The sequence below is a fragment of the Protopterus annectens genome, chromosome 12.part0 (assembly GCF_019279795.1).
Source record: "Protopterus annectens isolate FY-2018-M chromosome 12.part0, PAN1.0, whole genome shotgun sequence".
Classification (NCBI taxonomy): domain Eukaryota; kingdom Metazoa; phylum Chordata; order Ceratodontiformes; family Protopteridae; genus Protopterus; species Protopterus annectens.
Window position 1 is genome coordinate 853,435,457 of NC_056746.1, and position 19,454 is coordinate 853,454,910.

The following is a 19,454-nucleotide window of genomic DNA, read 5'->3' on the forward strand; positions in this document are numbered from 1 at the left end:
TCATGTTTGTGTGGGTTTCCTCTGGGTGCTCTGGTTTCCTTCCATATTCCAAAGACACGTAGTGGGTGGACTGGACACTCTAAAACTGGCCATAGATGTGAGTGTGAATGTGAGTGTGTGGTGTGGAAGAACTACAGTGGCAGGGCTAGCCACCCAGTGGTGTAAACCTTGGCTCTAGATGATTGTCACTATTGAAGTGACACCTGACCCCATGTGCAAAAATGGGAAAAAGGAGTTGTGGATGGATGGATCAATGGTCACTTTTTCTTTGTGGACTATAAAATGCTAATGCACTCTAAAAATGTAAGGACTGACTCAAAGTCAGTGGTAATCTCCTGCCATGGATCTGCATGTACCAGATAAGCATCCCCCTGGGAGGTTGTAACAAATATTTTCTGACTTTTCTCTAAATGTCACATAAATCTTTGATGCTACATTTAAGTTATCTTAACATAAATTATTACAAATAACCAACATTTAAAGCTTAACATTTCAATACTGTGTTGCTGCTTAAGTAAATTTGTCAGAAGTGGTGACAACTGCCTTTAAATCCCTGATTGATCTAATTGCTTTGTTTTGCAATGAAAGGGGAGTGCTAAGTTCTCCTCCTCTCTGCAATAACAACAGTGAAAAACAGTTCCACAGCTTTCTGTCTTTTTTATATCAGCTGCTGTGTTCCTGACATTAGCAGGATTAATTGCCCATCTAAGGTTGGCAGCAGTACCTGACAGGGTAAACTACAGATTAACTGTGTCTATGATATGCCATGTAGGCAGAGATTAATTCCTCTGCAAAGTATGTGAGAAGTTAAACTTAAAAAAGTAGGCTTTCCCTTCCTTTCATTCCAGAAGAAGTACAAGCAGGTTTCTTGTACCTACACAATACTGGAACCATATTGTAGGGAGAAAAGAAACCTAATGATTGAGTTAAAGTGTAGGAGAGTGTAAAGTTTTCCTTTAAGAGCAAGTACAAGGGAAAGAATACTGAAGGACGGAAATGAAATGGGGAACAGTACGTGAATAATAGTTGCTTTATACTGCATAGTAAATTAATACGGAAGGGGAAATGGGTAAAGTATATTTATACACTGCAGGCAAATGTACTGAAGTATCAAAGAAGCACTTCTAACATAAATCTTGCAATACTGATGTAATAAGTAATGTCAGTGATATTACATGTTTTACACACATAAATAAAAACTGATATGCTAACAAGGGGTGTGATAGGGATATAAATCTGCAGTGTGACAAAGGGGAGTGAAAAAAATGTCATATCCATGTTAATAAAATGAGCAGCTAAGATGAATGCACAGACTGCAGTTATTACATATGAGATATATATACAGCGAATTTATGTATGCAAGCTGACACTACTGTATTATCTACCCCAGCATGCATATACAAGAACAAAAGGACCTTACAACTGTAATGTCAGGTATATCAGAAATGGATATGCTTTTGCAAAGAAATGTCAATGACACCCATAGGAATGGGGTTTATTACCTATGAATATATAATAGACAAGCAATTGTTATATAGTCATGCAAATGCTAAATGGTAATCTAATAACACATAACATACATAAGTGAAAAATGACAACACAAATCAGATGACATGTCATTCAAGTTTTCCACTTCTGATATGCAACATCTCAGACATCATTATCCTGGGTATGCTCACAAGCAATTAATTCAACAGCAGCAACATACAAAACCGTGTTGTAATAGAGGACCAGTCTCAGTTTTGGATGGTCTTGCAACATGCCATACAGTAATAAATGTTTATGGAATCCCTCATCTGCTATAAGTTGTATAGTGTGATAAAAACAACTGCAGTAATAAAGAAATGTCCAGATAATAACATGCAATACAGATCATAAATTATTTTGTAAGAGGTAATGCCTGTGAGCAATGACTGACATAATAAACATTTGCATCATGTCATTTCAAATGCATGCCGGGACAGATATCAGACAGATGCATAACAATCATGATTACCACAGAAATAAGCATATTGTCCATGTCATGAAGAACACCCTTGAAGGGCTAATAGCACTTTCCTGCCATAAGTGGAATGGATGCTCTACCTTGTAGGACAAGGCCTGAAAAAGCTTACCCTCTGAGTGTGCTATAAATATTGTCCACATGTAAGCCACTGCTGTCTGACACATTTGTCTGACAGACAGATGTCACCAGATTCAAACCTCTGCCTATATACTAGGCTCTTTATAGATCTCTGTATTGACTCCATGTGCCACATCAGATAGCAATGGAGGCTGTCAAAATTAACCAAATTGAATGTGTATGTTAAGAAAGGAGTTACAAATATAATATGAACAACGGGATTTAGTCAGAATGCTGGAAATGAGCTTCACATGTTGCTGTCCACACAGCAGTGAGCAGTACAATATCAATCCTTTGATAAGGAAGCTGTTTCCATCATGTATTACACAGTGTCCCAGAAATGAACCACAGTCTACCTGTGTAGGTATGTTATACAAGCAGTACTCAATGCACATGTCTCTGGAGCTGTCACAGCACGTCATGCTGCAAATAACCATTTCACTGATATGCAAGCACAACCTGTAATGATATATCATTGTCCAACATAAAAATTGATAAGAATAACTGCATACAATAGTGTTTATGAAACATCAGTGCATTCATATAATTTTGACCTGTCAGGAATTGAACAGCAAGCTGTGTGATTCTACTGACTAATAATGTGGATGAACCACAAGTGCCACTGTGGAAGTCTACTTCTGCTAACGTATTACATCATATCTATGTACCCTAAACAATCTCTTTGAGATAAAAGGGATTGTGGAGGCCTCTTCCACTGCAAATGTACTCATTATAACTGTGATGGATGCCATTCATGCATTACAGGATGAGGCTATCCAATACTAACAGGCACTGAATGTGGATGTTGAACACATGAGGATTTGATAACAGAAAATGCATGATATTGTGCAGGATGAATGTACCACTGTAGAATTGTCAATACAATTGTGAGATATGTCTGTATGTGAAGGCACTGCATCATGTTATTGCTGCAAGACATATGTGTGCCTGTAATTGCTGTGTTAAGTCAACAACATACAGAATGTCATCTAATTCCCTCGTGCCATAGGATAACGCTTCCTACATATGTTATGTAAGGAAAATGTAATCACGTCATCATTACTCTGAATAAGAGCATGTGAGAAATTACCATAGTTTTTTTCTAAGATGAATCAACATCTGTATGTGTACACAGCAGATGTATTTGAAAACAGTGTTAGAGATACTTGCAGCCACAATCACACTGAGGATGCTAGGGTTTGCTAATGTAACAATGTGCCACTGCAAATCTATCTCATAAGCAGAAGTGTACATAAACATGGTTTTGAGGTGGCTAATGATATATGACAGTAATCACATTCATGCTATTTAAACAGTGATGGACTCAAACCACCTATCTATCCACTTACCCATTTATAAAGCACATTATCAGCAGCCAGTACCACAGTAGGATACTGAGTACAAGTGAGGTATTTAATATCTATGGAGGAAAAAGATCAGCACTGTATTGCCAAGGCATATTGCAAATGAGTGCAAACCAATCTTGAATTCATTTGCAGTCACACACACATATACACACACACACACACACACACACACACACACACACACACACACACACACACACACACACACACACACTTGTAGAAGTTAAGCACTGCTGTATTTGAACTTTCTGCATAATTATTTACACATTCTAGAGAATAGTCTAAGTAATGCAATCACTACAGGAGAAATCTGGCATTTAAAGTGCAACAGTTTACTTTAGAAAGAATTACCTCACCGTGTGTTGCACCAGGGGTGCCGGCAGAGAATATACTTTTGTAATCATGTGCTGTTATTTCTGGCACACAAACCACCTGTCATTTGAAAATTAGAAACACCCTCCCACTTAAATGTTTGCATCACTTTCCCACAAAAACATTAAGTAGATATTTTATCAATTTATAACAGTCTTATTGCAAGCTTTAATTTAAATGGTTGTGGGCATAGTTTGACTTAAAAAGCCATGGTTTCTTTAAGTAATGTATAGAAAATTATACTAAGTAGATTGCAAACACTATGCCTAGCTACACCCTCATACTGAATAGAAGTTGTTGTTGTTGTTGTGAATGTTAAGATTAGGGGATGGAGGAGTCATCTAGCAGTTTAAAATGTTTAGCTAGAGTAGAAGTTGATTGAGCACATGCTTAGCTAACTGTGAACACCACAGCTCACACAGGAACATAAGTTCTCTGTAGTGAGCACTGAATCTCCTACCTATTTAATTAGACAACGCAGAAAGCACTGTATTAATTGCAAGTGCCACAGGAGAAGTCTGACTTATAAGAGGACAGAATACACTTTTCTCAGGATGACCTCATCAGTGTGTTTCAGTAAAAAGTGGGACAAGGGAGGTATGTGCATATTTAAATGATTTCTGTTCAGGGGCAGTGAATACAGCAGCAAACATTTACACACACACACACACACACACACACACACACACACACACACACACACAAATATATACATTTTCTATGTTCAGTATCCTGCTACCTATCTAGTTACACAATCTAGAAAGCACTGTATTAGGTGCAATTGCCACAGGAGGTCTGATTTGTAATGGAAAATAGTATGCACTTTTTTCAAGATTACCTCTTCAGAATGTTTCATAGAAGTTGTTTCAGTAAAAAGTGGGATAAGAGAGCTGTTTGAAGAGTTAAATGTATTCTTCTCATGGGAAGTGGACACAGTATCAAGCGTTGCACACAATGTCGCACACACACACAAGTTTCCAATGCTGGGCATCAAACATCCTACATATCTATTTACACAGTCCAGAAAACTCCATATTAGTTGCAAGTGCCACAGGAAAAGACTGACAATAACAATTGGCCAGATGCAATAGCAGCTACATAAAGTGTAGCTATTGTCATGCTGGCAGCGTGGTGGATTGCTAACACAATACCTTGCAATTTGGTAGTCATTAATTGGCCCTACACAATGTGTAAAGCCTTCAAACAGAGAGGAAATGGCAGATTATGCTAAAGAAATCATAAGGAGCAGAAGTACATGCTAATTAGCCAATGCAAAATGGCAGAGGTATTCATGCAGTTATAAACCAATCACGTACATTCAGTATAGGCTTTTGCCTTTTACACAAAAACTCTTTGGAATACAGGCACAATTGCACTTAGAGGAAAAAAAACATGTTAGGGATTGCTGCTGCTATTATTATGCCGCATGTGCAGCAGGCTTTAAATAAGGTTGCTGCTGCTGTTGCTGCCAGACCTCAGGGAAGAAGAAGGGTGTTTAGACCCTGTTTTACTTATCATGGATGCATGACAGAATTTTTGAGAGCTATAGGGTGGACAGAGGAATACTGGAGAAAAAATACAACCTCTGCTGCCCCCACCTCAGGCCCCAGGTAAATTTTGGAAAACCCATCCCAGTGAAAACAAAGGTATGTTTACCATTATGTATTCTAGCTACTGGCAGTTTCCAGACACCCACATGAGATATATTAAGGGTGTTACAGGTATCAACCTCTAAAATGTTACATCAGTTTTTAAATGCAATGCTACTACATGCAAGGGAGCATATCTGTTTCCCACGAACCCCAGACAAAAGAGTAAGAATCATGCAGGACTTTGATGCAGCAGCACACTGCCCTGAAGTTTTAGGGGCCATAGATTGCACACACACATAGAAATAAATGCCTCACCCGGGAAACATAGAAGGAGGCACATCAACAGAAAAGGTTTCAACTCTATAAACTGTACGGTTGTCTGTAATGCCCCATGGGATCATCTACAATGTCTGTGCAGATAACTCAAGCAGTTTCCACAAGTCACACATATGGCACACTTGTAAGCTCTACACTAGGTTTAACAGGGGTGACATTACTCAAGGGCATCTAGTAAAGGAAGGAGGTTATGCACCTGATATGTGGTTGATCATGACACCCATAAAAAACCCACACAATCCTACTGAGCAAAGATACAGTGACGCCCCTGCTGAAATGAGGAATATCATAGAACGTGTGTTTGGATTGCTGAAATCAAGGTTTCATTGTCTAGACACATCAGGAGGTACACAGCAGTATGACCCAGTCACCTCTGCTGAAATACTTACAGTCTGCGCCATGTTGCACAAAGTACTCAGGAAACAGTTTAACAAGGACAACAAGGTGCCGAACCACAGTTTCAAGGACCACAGGCAGGGTCTTCAGCAGCAGCCAGTACAGATGTGGAGCCTAAGGGAGCCTAGGCTGCAGATGGTGCTGGCTGACAGAGGCAATCACAGTATGCCCTGGCTTTGGATAACAGGCAAAGGATAGCACACACACACTCATTAACTAGCTCAAAGCTTAAGATACCACCTACATACATATACCAAAATTGATGCCTTTCAAACATCACAACCTTTAATTAACCATGGACACAATATGTACCTGAAATAATGACAAGGTAAGTGGGGAACCTGTAATGAAAAAACAATAAGTTGTAGAACTGCTTATTCTCATACAGAAGTATGTATACACCCCTAAGCAGAGTATTTATCCGAGGTATACAGTTAAGTCAGTAATATCTCCTCTGTCAGATTTATGCTACATTCACTTACATATTAGAAACAATACCGTGAATTAAGCATTTCAGTTGGCCATCATCTGTAAAACATGGATCAGGTCATTATACCCTCACTTGCACAACTATACCAAAAAGCAAGACTGCAGTACCTAATGCTTCCACTGCTGTTATGACAATACTAACTGAAATACAATGAGGATCCTCAATTATAGAAGCAATCATTTGCAAATGAGTAACAACAAGAAATCAACAAAATTTCTTCTGCAATGCATACTGATAAATGCAAGCTTGTGGATAAGCAAACATTAGCAGGTCTATATCATAAGATCGAATAACAAAAATATCAACTTACCTTTCATTGACACCTGAATTGCAAAGCTGCACTTCATCAAATGGCCAAATCACCGATTTCTTTCCAAGGGAAAGAAATCAGTTAGCCGTTCTGTTATATCTGCCCTTTTCCTGACTGTAGTGTGATCTTGGAAGTAGTATATTTAGTTGGGGGGATGTGGGGGGAAAAGCCCCCCACTTAAAAGTGTTTATTTTTATGTGGTGTTCATTACTGGCCTATCGATTTCTTTCCCTTGGAAATAAATCAGTGACTTGGAGTTTTGATGAAGTGTAGCTTTGAGATATAGGTGTCAATGAAAGGTAAATCAATATTATTGTTGTTTGATGTTATAATTTAGACCCACATTAGCTATCCACTGTGTGCATCAGGCATATATGCAACCCTAAGTCACAAAGACATGTGCGAAATGCAGGACACAGTCATCATCATTTGCACTGGGTGGGGGGTTAGGAGGACAAGGCTGACACCAAAGTAGTGAGTGTGTGCAAGTAAGACACACATGTATCTTCCAGAGTATACTGTATCTAGGGCCAGTAACAACAGATGTATAGCACTCAACTGTACTTTTTAGATTGTTTGCATGTGCGTGTGAAGTGGTATCTCCAAGGGAAAACCTTTTTTTCTATGGGGTTGTGTTTGCATGAACACAATCAAGCACTATACTGTCACTATTTCCTGGTATGTCTAATAGGTGTGAGCCATGCATGGTAGAGTACTCAGTTTAGCCTCATTGCCCCTCACCATGAGAACCACCTCTGCCAAGAGTTGCACTGCTACTTTCAAAGTCCTGGCTAGAAGTCAGGGTGCTATTTAAATGTGAACAATGTCTGCTGGATGAGCTCCCCTCATGACTATGTCCAGGAACATGACTCCATGACCTACCACATGTGGGTGTGAACACTGCAATCACTGATGGAGCAGTGGATGTAGTATCACTACAGGAGAAGGATCTCACACATCAATGTCTGCTAATACCAAAAGATGTAGCAGCTCTTTAGCCATGTGGATGCCAACCCTTCACCAGCAGATATTCCATCACAGACAGTCCCTGATCCAGTGTCCCATTCATCCTGTCTAAGGAGCTGCATGCGTGGTTCAAAGAGTCACTCACATTAGAATGCACAATGTTTCGTAATTGCACTATCTGTTCCAAAGTCCTGGTGGAACATGCCTGTCCCTCCACTATGGCCCTACACATATGTCTGGTGACATCTAATGACACACCAGTGTCAAGAGGAGAGGAGATAGCAGGCCTTCTCTGAGCATCTCTACCAATCCTCCGGTATATCACCACACCCTCACAATGGTACCAGGAGAAACAACGAGCTCTGCATCCAGAGTAACCACATTAGCCCGATCAACTGTGTCACCCTTAACCTGTACCATATCAAAGACCACTATGTCAAGGGTATGCATAGGCATACTGACTGTGTCTGAAATATGGGCAGGGGATGTGAAAGCCACAACCACAGTATCAGACTGACCCTCTGCATCCCCCAGCTGTGCTTCTTCATCACCACACTCATCATCAGAGGCTACCAATACTCTGACATCAGGTGGTAAGAGTTCCAAAATGCCACTCTCAGGATCACTTATGATAACAAGCAATAAACAAAACAAACAGAAAAAAGAAGAATACAATTGATTACAAACTTTTCTTACATGAAAGATATATAAATAAACTCAGTAAAAGGCAAGTGGCTTCCACATACACAAGCCCTTTTAATGCCATTGAAAAACTTGATAAAACACTTTAAAAAATATCACAAAATAAAATCTAAACAGTTGAGGGCTTTCATCTGTTAATTTGACATATTCAGAACCGCTAGATACCAACACAGTACGCTTAAAATAGGCTTTCAAAAGCACACACCCCTCAAAAATAAATAATCAAAACTAATATTCAAATAAGTAGTACATACACCCTATTAAAAATCTACTAACAGTAATATAACCAATGACCATGATACTTCTGATAACCGATGAAAAAGCAACTTTGGCAATTCAACCGATGGTAGCAGAGACAAAAACTAATGTACAGGTGAACAATACATAAACCCCATAGGTTACATCTTACCTCATCAAAGGTCCAAAATGGAAAAATTGACCAATAGTAAAAGCGGCCACAAGGACCAATAATATAGGCAACAATAAAATATTACCCAATGGCAATAAAGTCCACTGAAAAAGTCAAACAGGCTGATGAGATTTTAACTCATAACCCCTGGTTTGTGAGACCAGTGCTCTAACCCCTGAGCTACATTGTCAAACTTTACTAGATCATAACTTTAACTCACTAAAAATTGAAATGTATATCTGCCAACAAACAAAGACATATATTAGCAGGGAGAAAACGTCTGTATATGTACTGATAATGTGAGATTATATTAAGTCGCATTGAAAGTACAACAGAAATGAGTTATTAAAGCTGTCATTACTTATTTGACAATAAACATTTGGATGATTGTGATATTGCCAACAGTTAGGATACCCATGTCCTCACACAATATTAAACAAAGACTGCAAACACTGCAAGTGTGTTCCTCTCTTTCTTCATGGTGCCTCATTCCCTTATCTATACTTTGTTATAGCAATTTTATACCTGTTTATTGCATATGTTATCTGTATCAATACTTAAAGTACTCCCTTGAATATGAACAACATTTCTTATTAAGGGGCAGTAACTGTCGTTATTAAAGCCAGCATTTGAATGTTATGAGTGTTGCTCTCCTAAATGTCTGTGTGCTTTCAGAGATTTTATTAAGTCTGTTCTCCCTGACACACTCTAAGTTGGTATACATAAAAGAGTGGAGGCTGTGAAACCCTGATTTTTCCAGCAGTCGAATAATCATAGACACCTGCAAGCCATTAGCTGTTAGCATTTCTCAGTACTCAACCTTGCATTGCTAGTGCATGTGCCTGTAATCAGGTAGGTCCTAATACCATGTTTACATTCCCTATACTTAGTATAGATTATGGTATTCAGGAATGCTAATGATTTCACACCTCATTTGCATGATCACAGTGCTCATAGGGCTGACTCTGCACAATATAAAGGTAATCATGTGGCGAATTCCCTTGTATTGTACTGGGGAGACTTTCTGTATCCAGATAGTTTCATACTGATAAATAAACATAACCTTTGGAGAATTATTTAAGTTCTACACTGCTGTATTGTCAAGGTATATTGCTATTTCTCACATAACGCTTTTAGTTTGATATTAAAAAGTAAATTGCATCGACCACTGAAAAGCATTTTTAATCTTAATTTTTTTATTTATCCATTTTTTTTGTCATAGCCATGTTTGCATTACAAAAAGTATACTACAGTGGAGATGGCACTTATAATACTTTTGTCTTACATTTCTAATGCTACATTTTTAATTAATATCGTTAATGCTGTAATGCTGCAATGTATTATACAGTTAAACCTGTGTCATCTGCATTACAGAACTGTTACAGATTATTGTTTCTGACAATTGATTTAGAAATATTTATTTTTGGGGGGGATTTCTAACTTTTGTGTAGTAATAAGGAACATTAACTTTTAAATTGTGTGTATTATGGATGCACACATTCACACATAACTGAGCTCACAGCCATTCTGTCTGTGTATTACATGTTATACGTGTCTGTTTTCTGTTTGATCTCATACAAGGATATGGCACCCAAGAAGAAATCAGTAGCCCACAAGCCACCATATACTGATTCAGAAAATGAGGTCATTATGCAGGCCTTATGTTGTCATGGAGCTCTTTTGTTTGGGACAGGTAGAGGTAACAAATCTGCATGAGACAAGATATGGTAGCAGGTGGTCAATGACCAGAGTGCATGGGACAAATTACTCACAGATACAACACCAAGCTAGTGATGTAATGACAACCTCTGCCCACCATAGGACAGCTGCAATTGCCTGGGAACAGCCACAGTGCTATGGTCCTGCTACCAAACCACCACTAACTGAAACAGAGGAGTTCCTGTCCACTGTCAGAGATCCAGATAGCTCAGCAGAGGGTTCCAACAGAATCCTTGATGTTGGTGCAGACATGGACAGCAGACCCAGAGTGTCATACGCAGACCCTCCAGGTATGCAAAATGCAAGTATCATCGTTATATGTATTTATATGTGTATATCCTAGATGTCTAATATATAAAACCAGCAATAACTGTGAGTTAGATGACACAGTCATGGAGAAATAGAGGAGGGTGTTTTGGAAGGGAAGACTCCAACTGTATATTACATTTTTGTATGAGAACATTTTTAATCTGCGATTGTAAAGGGGATTGTTCTCTTCTTCTTGTTTCATTTGCACCGTGATACTTAATAGACTTCTTTCCTTACCTATTCCTCACATACAGGCATTTCTGGATTGCAGGCTGCCAGCCTACCTGCACATGGTAAGCACACATTTGATTATTGTTACCACTGTATATAAGGTAGAATCAGGTCTATATAAGATCAAATTTATGTTTCTTTAGAATCTGTTAGCAGAAGTACCTGTTGGGTGCACCTGCTGATGTGTCTGAACTTGATTTAAGCATACAAAATACATGTTCTATGATATTCCATGTCTAAGCATGTGCCTCATTGTATCCTTGCTCATTGGGATTGTGCACGTTTCTTATAGATTTCATGAGCCAGAACTTGAGTGTGTAAGCTACATCCCCCACTAGATGCCTTTGAGGATTGGCACTCCTACCATACTCGGTGTACAGCTCACAAGTGTGCCATATATGTGAGTGGTGGAAACTGCATGGGTTACCAGCTCAGACATTGGGCATTACGGAAAATCTTAAACTTAGTAGAGTGAAAACCTTTTCTGTTGATGTACCTCCTTCCCTGTTCACCTGATGGAGTTTTATTTCATTGTGTGTGCAATCTATGGCCCCCAACACTTCATGGAAATGTGCTAATGCATACAATTCCTGCATGGTTCTTTCATTCTCCTGTTGTGTGCATGGGAAAAAGAAATGCATCCTTGCATGTAGTAGCATTGCATTTAAAAACTTGATGCAATATCCTAAGCAATCATGCCTGTGACAACCATAATACATTCCCTGTGGGTCTCTGGAAGGTGACAGTAGCTAGTACATGTAATGCTGCACATGCCTTTGTTTCTACTGGGCTGGGTGCTCCATGATTTTCCTGGGGTCTGAGGTGGGTGGTTGCAGCTATTGAATATTTTCTCCAGTGTTTCCCTGTCCATCCTGTATCTCTCAGCAATTTCTGTGTCATGCAGGCCATGATAAGTCAAACAGGGTCTAAACACCCTTCTTCTTGCTAGAGGTCTGGCAGCAGCAGCAATACCATCACACTGATTTAAAGACAGTTGCACATACAACATAATAATAGCAACAGCAACCCCCAAAATGTTTTTTTTCTACATTTAATCATGCCTGTATTCCAAAGAGTTTTGGTGTACATGACAAAGGCCTACACTGAGTGTACATGATTGCTTTATAGCTTCCTGAATTGCTCTGTGATGTTAGAGTGGTTAATCAGTATGTACTTCACTTCTTTATGCTTTCATTATCATATTCTGACATTTCTCTTTGTTTGGCAGCTCTTCCCATCATGTAGAGCAATTTAATAAATACCAACTAGCTTGCTATCATAGGTTCATAGGTGTGTACTAGGCTAATGGCCCTGGAGCCTTTACAAGCCAAGCCCATAGAATTACCCTGACATCGTGCCACCCGACCTTAGTTCCCAGTGCCTCAGTTGGGTAGAGCCACTGGAGTGATCCCCGGGGTAAATTTTCAATTTCTCATCCACTCATCAAGATTTCTCTTGAAGATGGCCAGTGAGGTGATCTGTTTGACATGTATGGGAAGTCTATTCCATAGCATGAGCAGTCTCTGGGTTACGAACCTGTCCATCTAGCACATTCTGTTGATTGTGGTAATGAGATTGAGGTCTCTGGAGCATATGGTGCAGAGGGATTGGGATTTATTTAGCTGTAGCATTTCTTAACAGAGCTGGGTCAGACATGGCTTTGTAAGTCAAGCAGAGATTGCCTCTTAGTAGGCGATATGAGACAGAGAATAGTCAGAATTTTTTGAGTCTGTCCATATAGGACAAGTGTTTAAGGCCTAGGATCTTCTTTGTGAGATACGTTTGCGCCTCTCCAGTTGTTGCAGGTGTCTAGTGAGGTACATGCCAAATGGGGCATTGTACTCGATGATTGGCCTAATGAGGGAAGAGTAGAGGGAGACAATGACCACTTTCTTCCTAGATGCAAAACCCTTAGTAATGAGATGTGCCACATAGAATACATTTCTGATCACAGTGGCAACGTGGTTGTCAAAAGAGAGGTTGTTGTCAACCTGTGTTCCCAGAACTCTTATAACGCCTTCTGTGTTCAGTGGACTACCATCGATGTGGTAATTCATGGGAACTGTGTTTTCCCAAAGGGGATGATGACACATTTTTTGGCATTGAGCTTAAGGCCATGGATCTGACACCAGTTGCTGGTCTCAGTGAGGCCTTTCTGTAGGATGTCAACATCACTTGGGGAGTTAATAATGGCTCCCAACTTGCAATCAAATGCAAACATTGTCAGCCAGATTCCTTTTGTGTTGGCCTGGACTTCTGGGAAGTATATACCAAACAGAAGAGGACCCAGGACTGATCCCTGTGGGACGCCACTTGTGACTGGTCAGCATTCTGACTTGGAGTCAGCTACTTTAATACTGTGGATTCTATCTGTGAGATAGTTTGCAACCCACCTAGTGATATAGGGGTTCATGCCTAGCTTAGTTTTTCTATGATTCCTGAGTGGGAAATGGTATCAAAGGCCTTGGCCAGATCAAGGTAGGCAGTATGAACCACTTTGTCTTCATCCACAGCTCTAGTGACTGACTCAAAAAGTTGACCAAGTTGAGCAGGCATGATCTACCCTTCACAAAACCAAACTGCGTGGGATCCAGAGTTTGGAGATTCCCTATCCTTATTTATTAGGTCCATGATGATGCGTTCCATGGCTTTGCATATCAGACTTGTCAGGCTAATGCAGTGATAGGTCCCAGGGTCTGTAGTCGCTCCTCCTTTGTGGAGAGGAATGATTATAACAGTGTGCCATTTGGTTGGGACAAAGCCTGAGGTGAGGCTGTGATTAAACAAGGCACATAGATGAGGTGCCCGTTCACTCTGTAGTTCATGTAGTACACAGCCAGGGATATTGTCAGGTCCAATAGAAGCTGTATTCTTGGCCATGGACAGTGCTGTTTTAACCCTTGCAGCAATAATACTGGGTGTCTGGCAATCTACTGGTATTGTATTTGGCCCTTTGGGGGGTGAGGGAGGGGTAAAGTTGGCACTGACGCTGACAGCTAGTATATTGGCAATATCTGTTGGCTTGGTACAGGAGGTACCATTGTGCAGTAGCTCAGAGCAAATCTGGGTATTGCCATGGAGATTATTTACATAACTATACAAGGCCTTGTAGTTGTCTTTACTATCTACTGCAATTCTGTTTTCATAGCTAGCTTTAGAGGATTTAATGAGGGATCTCAATTTTTTGTTGAGGCTGATAAGGGAGTTTTTCCAGTCTTGGGACTTCACCTTATTCCGCATTAGTTTCCTCCTTCTGTTGTAGAGTTTGTTTATAGCAGGGAACGACCAGATTGGCTTCCTTTTTTTGGAGGAGAGGCATCTTGGTTCTACTGGGCATGGCGAGAGCCATGCATTTGTGTACGTGTTTGTACAGTGCATTGGTGTATGATTCAGCGGTCATGCAACTATTCCCCATTTGAGTGGGTGCCGTAAAGTTAGCCACCATTGTTTTTAGGAGCCCAAAGTCAGCTTTGGAGAAGTTTTTCACGGTGGTTACCTTTGTGAGGGGGTGGGAGGGATGTGGATTTCCAAGGTGATTAGTCTGTGGTCAGATCCAACCAGGGAGGAGTTGACTATTAGTGCAGATCAATGGTCACCCATGTTAGAAATGACTAGGTCAAGGATGTTGCTACCTCTAGTGGGGGTAAGAACGAGCTAGTCCAGGGCATTGGAATTAATGAATTCCAGGAAACGTTGGGCTTGTATTGGTATATGAGTAGTTTTCTCAGTTAATGGAGGGATAGTTGAAGTTGCCCAATATGAGAGTTTTAGGTTGGACCCTAATATTCTCCAGGGTGCTTAGGAACGTGGAGTGTGAGTCTTGAGAAATGGTTAGGGACCTATAACAGGCTATGACCTTAATCGCTGTCTTACCTAATGTTAGCTGCACCTGAAGTGTCTTTGATGCATTATGTTGGGCTACCAGTCTGGAGGTGTGCGCATCCTTTATGAATATGCAAACACTACCACCTTTGGAGCTTCAGTCCAAGTTCTGGGGCCGAAAAGTGTGGAATGAGTTATATCCTGGTAGTGCAGGGGGTGCTTTCTGCTGCCTTGAACCAGGTCTCTGTTACAGCACAAATGTCGGTGTTCTCCATTTTAAGGAGTGCTTCGAGTGAGTGCATTTTGAGAATTAGACTTCTGGCATTGAGCAGCATGACCTCAGATTGCATTTGTTTGTAGCTGTTATGGTAGTAATATGGTCTTTTGAAGACCACCTAAAAAAAGGCACTGTAGGGGAGGCAAGAGCCTTGGCCAGTATCCAGAAGCCCAGGGGTGACAGATGCAGGCAATCTCTGGTGAAGCATCGAGGTCTGTCAATCATATCATCCCAGGCAGACAGATACTGGATCCCCTTAGAATGACACCAGAAACTTTGTCAATTGTTGAAATCAATCATTTTCTGCTTGCAATGTGCTATCATTCTGTTTGATGGTAGGATGCAGCTCAGGGCTAGGGTCATAACCACCTGGGCTACATAATCCAAGAGCTCCTCCATGTCTCTTTTCATTTAGTCCAGGAAGGTACGTCTCAGGTCATTCACACCCACATGTACAATGACAGAGTCATATTTGTACCTGTTGTTGAGGGACCTGAGTGTGTGTGTTACGTGGTGGATCCTAGTTCCTGACAGGCAGCTGACTGTTACTTTCTCCTTATTCAACCTAGTGAGTGGAAACACAGTGTGCCTCACTATTGAGTCACCTGTGACTAGTCTGCTGGGCATGCTGTTTTGCCTTAGGGGCTTTGGTTGAGTGACACACTGTTTAGGAGAGTTATGTGTCTCGTGATTAGTGTTGTGTTGTGGTGGTCAAGTGCGTTTCTGCCTTGGAGGTCTCTGCTGTTTAGGTAGATTTTTATTGAGAGTCTCCACGAAGGTGGGTGTGTGGTTTGTGTTTTTATGTGAAGGCAGTGCTGGTGTGTGTTCTGGAGGGCTATGTGTTCCATGTGGTGTGGTGCAAGTGTTGACCTTCTCCTCTTGAACAGCTATTCCGGTCTTGGCTGGAGAGTGCGTGGCTTCCAATTTGGATATATAAGTGCATCTCTCAGAAGTCTGAGTGTTGGGAGGTAAGAGGAGAGGGTTGTTGCTGTACATGAGGCAGTTGCTATATTCCCTCAGGATGCCCAAGTTCACCAGGTTAATAGAAGAAAGCACAGGGAACTGACCTTTAGACATGCCTGGAGGGGTGGGCATTAATAATAAGTACTGGAGCTGTTTCATTGTAGAACGTTTAGTGCTGGTAGCACTTTTGTGTGTTGCAGTAATCACTACAAGAAGTCTGGTATGGTAAAGTGCTAGACTAATAAGCTAGTAAAAGTGCAGGAAAGGAGAGAAATAGAAGATCTAAGGGAAAAATTGAAGAGCAGACTTTGGCACCACTCAGAAGTTTACAAACAGTCCTGGATACAGCAAATCTGTATTTGGACTAGACTAGTTACATGAAAGGTGGGAAACAAGCGCAAAAGTGGCATTTAAACCAAAAAGTTGAAGGAGATGGAAAAACTGCCCAAAAGGCCAATAAACTACAAATTCTGAGCCAGAAACCACTCCTCTTGTAGTAGATAGGCTACCTAGTGCTTACCAATCCCACTGATAAGCTAGAAGGCTTCCCCCCAACACAGAAAGGCTTGATGGGCTCAGAAGCTTACATACAGTCCTGGATACAGCAAATCTGTATCTGGACTAGACTAGTTACAGGAAGGGGAAAACAAGCACAAATGCGGGCTTTTAAACCAGAAGGCTGAAATAGATGGAAACAACTGCCCAAATGATCAATAAACTACAATTTCTGGGCCAGAAACCACTCCTCTTCTGGTAGATAGGCTACCTAGTGCTTACCACTCCCACTGACAAACTAGAAGGCTTCCCTCCAACACAGAAAGGCTTGGGGGGCTCAGAAGCTTACAGACAGTCCTGGATACTGCAAACCTGTATCTGGACTAGACTAGTTACAGGACGGGGGGGGGAAACAAGCACAAATGCAGGCTTTTAAACCAGAAGGTTGAAAGAGATGGAAGCAATTGCCCAAATGACCAATAAACTACAATTTCTGGGCCAGAAGCCACTCCTCTTCTGGTAGATAGGCTACCTAGTGCTTACCACTCCCACTGATAAGCTAGAAGGTTTCCCTCAACACAGAAGGGCTTGGAGGGCTCAGACATGTCCTGGATACAGCAAAACTGTATCTGGACTAGCTACAGGAAAGGCAGGAGACAAGCTTAGATTTTTTTTACAGAAAAGCAGCTAAAACAGCATTAAAACAATTCAAGTGCAGTGCAAGCTAGCACACTTGAGTGTGTAGCAATATTAAAACAAATATGGTTTAAATAAATGCAATTTATTCAAACTGTATTCTGAACTGAGTTCAATTATTGTTTTATTCAACTCTGCATAGTTAAAAAGTGACAAAAATATACTTATCAGCTGAGAAGCACACTCAGTCAGAACACAAGAAGATTCTAGCAAAGTTTTTTTTATTTTTTTAGTAAATTGGAAAGGGAGAAAAGAGAAACAGAAGATAATTCAAGGTTAAGGACCTACGTGGGTTGGCAAATGTTCTCTCTGCTTTAGGTAGAAGGATCTAATGACACTAGAATGGGATAGAGCTAGGATATAGCTGAACAGATGAGACTGGTAGGAGTGTCTGAAATCAAAATATGATCTCACTGTACTCAGTTGAGTGAGCAAATGAGATGGACCCAGTAAGAATGTTCAAACGCAAATTTATAGGAGGGGCGGGCAATTCCAAAGCCACTAACTGCAGAGAGACAGAGAGACCACAATCTTCAGTGAAACAAATAAACAGAAAAATAAAATGCAATACTATCTTTAACACAATATTCAATGAAACAAATAAATAAACAGAAAAAATAAAATGCAGTACTATCTTTAACACTTCAAGTTTATACTTATCTCAGCTTGTAATACAGTTGATGCAGGTATATAGCAGCTAATAAAACAGCTCAGATATTCAGCAGAAAATAAATTCACAGATAAGTGATTAATACTTATACGCACAGAGAAACCCTCTAGTCTAAGAGTTCAACATCGAATGTCAATGAAGTAAAAACAATAACCCCCACTTACTGCAGAGAGACAGAGAGACCACAGTTTTCAGTGAAACAAATAAATAAACAGAAAAATAAAATGCAGTACTATCTGTAACACAATATTCAATGAAACAAATAAACAGAAAAATAAATTGCAGTAGTATCTTTAACACTGCATGTTTGTACTTAATCTCAGCCTGTAATACAGTTGATGTAGGTATATAGCAGCCAACACAACAGCTCACATATTCAGCAGAAAATAAATTCACAGATAAGTGATTAACACTTATAAGCACAGACAAACCCTCTAGGCTAAGAGTTCAACACCGAATATCAATGAAGTGAAAACAATAACCCCCACTTACTGCAGAGAGACCACAATTTTCAGTGAAACAAATAAACAGAAAAATAAAATGCAGTACTATCTTTAACGTAATATTCAATGAAACAAATAAATAAACAGAAAAGTAAAATGCAGTAATATCTTTAACACTGCAAGTTTGTACTTATTTCATCTTGTGATACAGTTGATGTAGGTATATAGCAGCCAGCAAAATAGCTCAGATATTCAGCCAACATGATAACTACACTTTGTGTAGCTGTAAATGAATCCAGTCCATGATCTTTCTTAGTCATTTATTACATTTTGATAACAGATTGGCCAAGTGTTTTTCATAGGAGACCCAAAGAGATTGATTCAACTGCATGATATACAAAATCTGCATAAAAATACAGTAATATAGTCCAGTATATTCATTAACAGCATAATTGTATTTCACAAACAAAATTAAATACTTCATTTATAAATTGTTACCATCACTAAAATTTATAAAACATACATTTTGATTACAGCAAAGTGCATTATTTACATAAATTGCTGGAAGTCCTACGCATCTCACAATTTATTCCTACCCAAGTTCTCATATGGATAACTTTATGTCTACCCCATGTAGGCCTGAAGTCATGTACTGTTTCTGACCCTGCTGCCTCTTTAGGAAGGCCAGACTGATAATCCACTACTCTTTCTGTGAATTTATGCTTTATCATATCTCCCCCTAAAAGGCATGTCCTGTAGTCTGAAAT